Raw genomic sequence first — 7,067 nt, 5'->3', positions numbered from 1 at the left:
GAGAGAGACAGGAGAGAGGGAGAGACAGGAGAAAGAGACAAAGAGAGAGAGAAAAAGGAGAATGAGAGACAGCAGCAGAGAGAGGGAGAGACAGCAGAGAGAGGGAGGGAGGAGCGTTGTTAAACTAATGTCCAGACAGTGTCAGCGTGTCGTTGTGAAACCTTGCTCCTTCTGCGATCCTTCCATCGATCCCTGCATCAGGAGGGGAGAACACGCAAAATGGAGGAGAGACAGAGGAGGAGTATCCAAATGAAGGAGAGAGTATCGACCTACTTCCACCTCCTCAGCTGTGTCATTGACGCCTTGTCTGTCTCGCCTTACCCTGTGGGACGCTGGGTAATTCTCTGTTTGTGAGTCTTTATTGGCTATCTTGGTTCTGGAGCCCGGATCTCTGTGGTGTCTGTATCCCCCGGCAACACTAGGACTATAGCGACACAGTCAGAAGTTTCTCTCAGGAGCTGTGGGCCTTTTGGGGTTGTAGTGAGGGAACAGTTTAGACAGTGCCCCATTCACTATAGCACCACCACCCCATCAGCCTGGAAATATCTGTCCTGCTACTCACTAGAGGAACACAATGTTAGACGGACCAGGAAGCCACCAACAGGAAGTCTGCATGCCCTCCCTCCAGAAACAGCTGTCCCCCTCATACAGCCCATATGCTCCTCCTGAATACCACACTCATCTCTCTCTTTCATGCCTTCTTTCTTCCCTAATGCTTTGATTTAGTGCCAGGGTGTTGGCGTCACTCCGCCTGGGCACCCTACTCTAGTGTCCTCTGTCTGTCACAGGAGAGAGCTTCTTCTCATCTGAGAGGTGTGTGGGTATGCACGCGTGCATGTGTTTGTGTTTGTATGCACGTGTGCATGCGTTTGTGTGTTTGAATGCACGCGTGCATGTGATCATGTATTTGTGTTTGTATGCAAGCGTGCATGTGTTCATGTGTTTTTGCTTGTATGTACGCGTGCATGCGTTTGTATGCAAGCGTGCATGTGTTCATGTGTTTTTGCTTGTATGTACGCGTTCATGTGTTTGAATGCACGTGTGCATACATTCATGTGTTTGTGTGTATCTTGTTTCCCATGTGAGCTCATCCAGTTCCTTATAAGGAGATATTCAGCTGGAATAGATTCAGCTTCAATCAGCCTTAGCCCTGCAGAGTAATAAGACTGTTTACAGCTGAATGGAGCGTGGTAGGTCTCTGGCTTCTTACTTTGAGATAGAAGCTGTTGTGATGCTCCCAGTAAGAAGTAGATATATAGATAGAAGCTGTTGTGATGCTCCCAGTAAGAAGTAGATATATAGATAGAAGCTGTTGTGATGCTCCCAGTAAGAAGTAGAAATATAGATAGAAGCTGTTGTGATGCTCCCAGTAAGAAGTAGATAGATAGAAAGATAGATAGAAGCTGTTTGTGATGCTCCCAGTAAGAAGGGAATAAATAGCAGGTCATTAGGATGCTCAGCTGGTGTGACCCGGTAGAGCTATGCTGCCCAGATGTCTAGCCTGATTACCCTGTGCCGGTTAACGGAGCGGGGGACGAGGGGCGGGCGGGCCGGCCGCCGTGCAGCAGGGCTCCCGGTAAATCCCTCTTGGCAGCCCTTTAAATGACTAGCCATCCGAGCCGAATACAGACTAATGAGAAGAGATTTAAAACATAAGATAATGGAGAGAAAGAGATGGGGGGTGAAAGAGAGAGAAAGAGAGGGGGTGAAAGAGAGAGAGAAAGAGAGAGGGGTGAAAGAGAGAGAGAAAGAGATGGGGGGTGAAAGAGAGAGAAAGAGATGAGGGGGTGAAAAGAGGGTGAAAGAGAGAGAGAAAGAGATGGGGGGTGAAAGAGAGAGAAAGAGATGGGGGTGAAAGAGAGAAAGAGAGGGGGTGAAAGAGAGGGGGTGAAAGAGATGGGGGTGAGAGAGAGGGTTGAAAGAGAGGGGGGTGAAAGAGAGGGGTTGAAAGGGGGGTGAAAGAGATGGGGGTGAAAGAGAGAAAGAGATGGGGGAAAGAAGAGAGAAAGAGATGGGGTGAAAGAGAGAGAGAAAGAGAGGGGGTGAAAGAGATAGAGAAAGAGATGGGGGTGAAAGAGAGGGGTTGAAAGAGATGGGGGTGAAAGAGAGGGGTTGAAAGAGATGGGGGGTGAAAGAGATGGGGGTGAAAGAGATGGGGGGTGAAAGAGATGGGGAAAGAGAGAGAGAAAGAGAGGGGTTGAAAGAGATGGGGGGTGAAAGAGAGAGAGAAAGAGATGGGAGGAGAAGAGAGAGAGAAAGATATGGGGGGTGAAAGAGAGAGAGAAAGAGATGGGCGGTGAATGAGACAGGGGGTGAAAGAGATGGGGGGTGAAAGAGAGAGAGAAAGAGATGGGGGGTGAAAGAGAGGGGGGTGAAAGAGATGGGGGGTGGAAGAGATAGGGAGTTAAAGAGATGGGTGAAAGAGAGCGAGAAAGAGATGGGGGTGAAAGAGAGAGCGAAAGAGATGGGTGGAGAAAGAGAGAGAAGAGAGATGGGTGGTGAAAGAGAGAGAGAAAGAGATGGGGGTGAAAGAGAGAGAGAAAGAGATGGGGGTGAAAGAGTGAAAGAGATGGGGGGTGAAAGAGATAGGGAGTTAAAGAGATGGGTGAAAGAGAGAGAGAAAGAGATGGGGGGTGAAAGAGACAGGGGGTGAAAGAGAGCGAAAGAGATGGGTGGAAAAAGAGAGAGAGAAAGAGATGGGTGGAGAAAGAGAGAGAGAAAGAGATGGAACTCTTCAGCTGGCTTGCTCTGGAATAATTGATGTTTGCTCCGGGATCGACGTAAGCCAATAGTCACCTGGATAGCAGCTAGCTAGCTGCGAGATCCAGGTGTAAATGTCTAGAGCTTTCGGTTGAAATCCGGGGATATGGAGAGAAAAATAGGTCCCGTATATTCTGGTCTGAGTCGCTTTGTATAAAAAGGATAGCTGATGACCATCAACCGTGGTTAGCTGAATACTAACGTTGGCTAGCTTCTGGCTAGTTTCTGGCTGGCTTCTATTGTATATTTCAGATTTGAGGTAATTAATACTTTTTTTTAAATTGGTGAGGCGGGTTGCATGAGAGTGTTTTGAAGTTGAGTTTTTGGAAAAGAAAATATATAAAAGATATGCGAAGAAAGATGTAAATATATATATACACGGGATACGACAAGACGATTACAGGGGCCTGCTTACCTGGCACACCACATGATGCTATGACGAGCTGTCACTTTTTGACCACCTGTACTGTACTGTGTGTGTCAACCTAAAGCAGGTGTGACAGGATGTAATCACTCTGCGTGTGTTCGCGCTGCTGTAATACACATCAAGCACATGCGTGTTTCATGGTAATAGCAAGACCTACAAGCACATAGGAGGATAATGTCTTTATGAGGCCTGGTGCTGTACTGACCAATGATCTCTGGTGTCAGACGTGTGTGTATGTATGTGTGTGTGTATGAAAATCAGTCAAGCACCTGCTCCTTCCATCTCCATCGACCCTGTTACTATGAGAGATCAGTAATATATAAACATATTGACACACACACACTGGCCCTACTACACTGATACCATGTCAAATTCACAATGGTTTTGCATATTGGTCATGCTCCTGGTTTGCATATGTGATTAATTACATCAGTTCACTGTGTCAGCCGACCTCCAGTCCCTCTCCACTAATACCACTACCCCTGGGGAGAGATAGAGAGAGAGGTAGAGGTAGAGAGAGAGAGAGAGAGGTAGAGGTAGAGAGAGAGGGGGGTAGAGGTAGAGAGAGGGAGAGGGAGAGAGGCAGAGGTAGAGAGAGGAGGGGGAGGGGAGAGAGAGGTAGAGGTAGAGAGAGAGAGGGAGAGAGGTGGAGGTAGAGAGAGAGGTAGAGAGAGAGGTAGAGAGAGAGAGAGGTAGAGAAAGAGAGAGGTAGAGAAAGAGAGAGAGCGAGAAAGAGAGAGAGCGAGAGGGTGAATAATACTCCCCTCTTTCTCTCCCTCCCTTTCTCCTCCTCCTCCTTCTATCTTGTTCTTGTCCTCTCTCTCTCTCTCTCCAACGATCTCACACAATTATGATGTTTATTCCCGTTTCTCCAAACATAAGATTTAGAAGTTGCTTAAGTATTTTTGACACCCTGGGATGACCCTGGGATGACCCTGGGATGACTCCTGATCAACATCGTTCTATTTCTTCAAATTTTACATTTCGAAGTTGTCAAAATTCTAAGTTAAGGGTTAAAGTGAAATTTAAAAACATTTCAACTTCGTATTAGTTTCCATGGTTCCGTAGTCAAATACAGTGCCTTGCGAAAGTATTCGGCCCCCTTGAACTTTGCGACCTTTTGCCACATTTCAGACTTCAAACATAAAGATATAAAACTGTATTTTTTTGTGAAGAATCAACAACAAGTGGGACACAATCATGAAGTGGAATGACATTTATTGGATATTTCAAACTTTTTTAACAAATCAAAAACTGAAAAATTGGGCGTGCAAAATTATTCAGTCCCCTTAAGTTAGTACTTTGTAGCGCCACCTTTTGCTGCGATTACAGCTGTAAGTCACTTGGGGTAAGTCTCTATCAGTTTTGCACATCGAGAGACTGAATTTTTTCCCATTCCTCCTTGCAAAACAGCTCGAGCTCAGTGAGGTTGGATGGAGAGCATTTGTGAACAGCAGTTTTCAGTTCTTTCCACAGATTCTCGATTGGATTCAGGTCTGGACTTTGACTTGGCCATTCTAACACCTGGATATGTTTATTTTTGAACCATTCCATTGTAGATTTTGCTTTATGTTTTGGATCATTGTCTTGTTGGAAGACAAATCTCCGTCCCAGTCTCAGGTCTTTTGCAGACTCCATCAGGTTTTCTTCCAGAATGGTCCTGTATTTGGCTCCATCCATCTTCCCATCAATTTTAACCATCTTCCCTGTCCCTGCTGAAGACAAGCAGGCCCAAACCATGATGCTGCCACCACCATGTTTGACAGTGGGGATGGTGTGTTCAGGGTGATGAGCTGTGTTGCTTTTACGCCAAACATAACATTTTGCATAGTTGCCAAAAAGTTCAATATTGGTTTCATCTGACCAGAGCACCTTCTTCCACATGTTTGATGTGTCTCCCAGGTGGCTTGTGGCAAATTTTAAACAACACTTTTTATGGATATCTTTAAGAAATGGCTTTCTTCTTGCCACTCTTCCATAAAAGCCAGATTTGTGCAATATACGACTGATTGTTGTCCTATGGACAGAGTCTCCCACCTCAGCTGTAGATCTCTGCAGTTCATCCAGAGTGATCATGGGCCTCTTGGCTGCATCTCTGATCAGTCTTCTCCTTGTATGAGCTGAAAGTTTAGAGGGACGGCCAGGTCTTGGTAGATTTGCAGTGGTCTGATACTCCTTCCATTTCAATATTATCGCTTGCACAGTGCTCCTTGGGATGTTTAAAGCTTGGGAAATCTTTTTGTATCCAAATACGGCTTTAAACTTCTTCACAACAGTATCCCGGACCTGCCTGGTGTGTTCCTTGTTCTTCATGATGCTCTCTGCGCTTTTAACGGACCTCTGAGACTATCACAGTGCAGGTGCATTTATACGGAGACTTGATTACACACAGGTGGATTGTATTTATCATCATTAGTCATTTAGGTCAACATTGGATCATTCACTGAACTTCTGGAGAGAGTTTGCTGCACTGAAAGTAAAGGGGACTGAATAATTTTGCCCGCCCAGTTTTTCAGTTTTTGATTTGTTAAAAAAGTTTGAAATATCCAATAAATGTTGTTCCACTTCATGATTGTGTCCCACTTGTTGTTGATTCTTCACAAAAAAATACAGTTTTATATCTTTATGTTTGAAGCCTGAAATGTGGCAAAAGTTCGCAAAGTTCAAGGGGGCGAATACTTTCGCAAGGCACTGTCGATAGGAAGATAAGTGTTTCTAATTACATCATCGGTTTGCATCATTTGATTTGAACCAATTATGAGTAGGCATTGCACATACAGTATGTTGATGTTGGGGTGGTGCTGGAGATAATGAATATGACGTTTAAAAATGGTGAAATGTCCCTTTAAGGTTAGGGTTAAAATATTAAGTTGAGACATTCATTCCGAATGGTTAAGGTAAGGGTTAAGGTAAGGGTTAAAACCTCCTATGGCTGTGGTCCCTGTACAGGGATCAAAATCAGCGGAAATTCCAGAGCGCCAACTAATAGTACTCGATACAACTCAAACTTTCATTAAAACACACATGCAGGGTACTCAATTAAAGCTACACTCATTGTGAATCTAGCCAACATGTCAGATTTTTAAAATGCTTTTCGGCGAAAGCATGAGAAGGTATTATCTGATAGCATGCAACCCCCCGAAATACACAAAGGGGACGCAAACAAAATAATTAGCGTAGCCGGTGCTACACAAAACGCAGAAATAAAATATAAAACATTCATTAACTTTGACGAGCCTCTTTGTTGGCACTCCTATATTGGGTCTTTTTTTCCGATTAAATCGGTCTATGTATACCCAAAATGTCCATTTATCAACACCGTCAGATCCAGGAAAAAACTCCGTTTCAAAACGCAACGTCATTTTTTTAAATTAAAAAAGTTGCCTATAAACTTTGACAAAACACTTCAAACTACTTTTGTAATCCAACTTTAGGTATTAGTAAACGTTAATAAGTGATCAAATTGATCACGGGGCGATCTGTATTCAATAGCAGCAAGTCTTGAAATCATCGTCCATATTCTCCCTTTCATAACTTCCTCCGGTATACTCGACGACAGGAAGTGCCTGTTTCTCATTTGACCAAGGATTAACTTCAACACAATTCCCAACACTGGCGACATTGTGCGGAAGCTGTAGGAACTGTAAACTGGACGCTATCTATTTTCCCTTGCAATAGACAATACAGAGACTGGCGGATTGATATTTTTTTCGTGTTTTTTGTGAACCGTTTTCCTTGGGATTTTGCCTCCTACACACGTTCTGTTATAGTCACAGACATGATTTAACCAATTTTATAAACTTCAGAGTGTTTTCTATCCACACATACTAAGCATATGCATATACTATATTCCTGGCATGACTTGCAGGATGTTGAAAGT

The sequence above is a fragment of the Oncorhynchus masou genome, chromosome 9 (assembly GCF_036934945.1).
Source record: "Oncorhynchus masou masou isolate Uvic2021 chromosome 9, UVic_Omas_1.1, whole genome shotgun sequence".
Classification (NCBI taxonomy): domain Eukaryota; kingdom Metazoa; phylum Chordata; class Actinopteri; order Salmoniformes; family Salmonidae; genus Oncorhynchus; species Oncorhynchus masou.
This window is presented reverse-complemented; position numbering follows the sequence as displayed.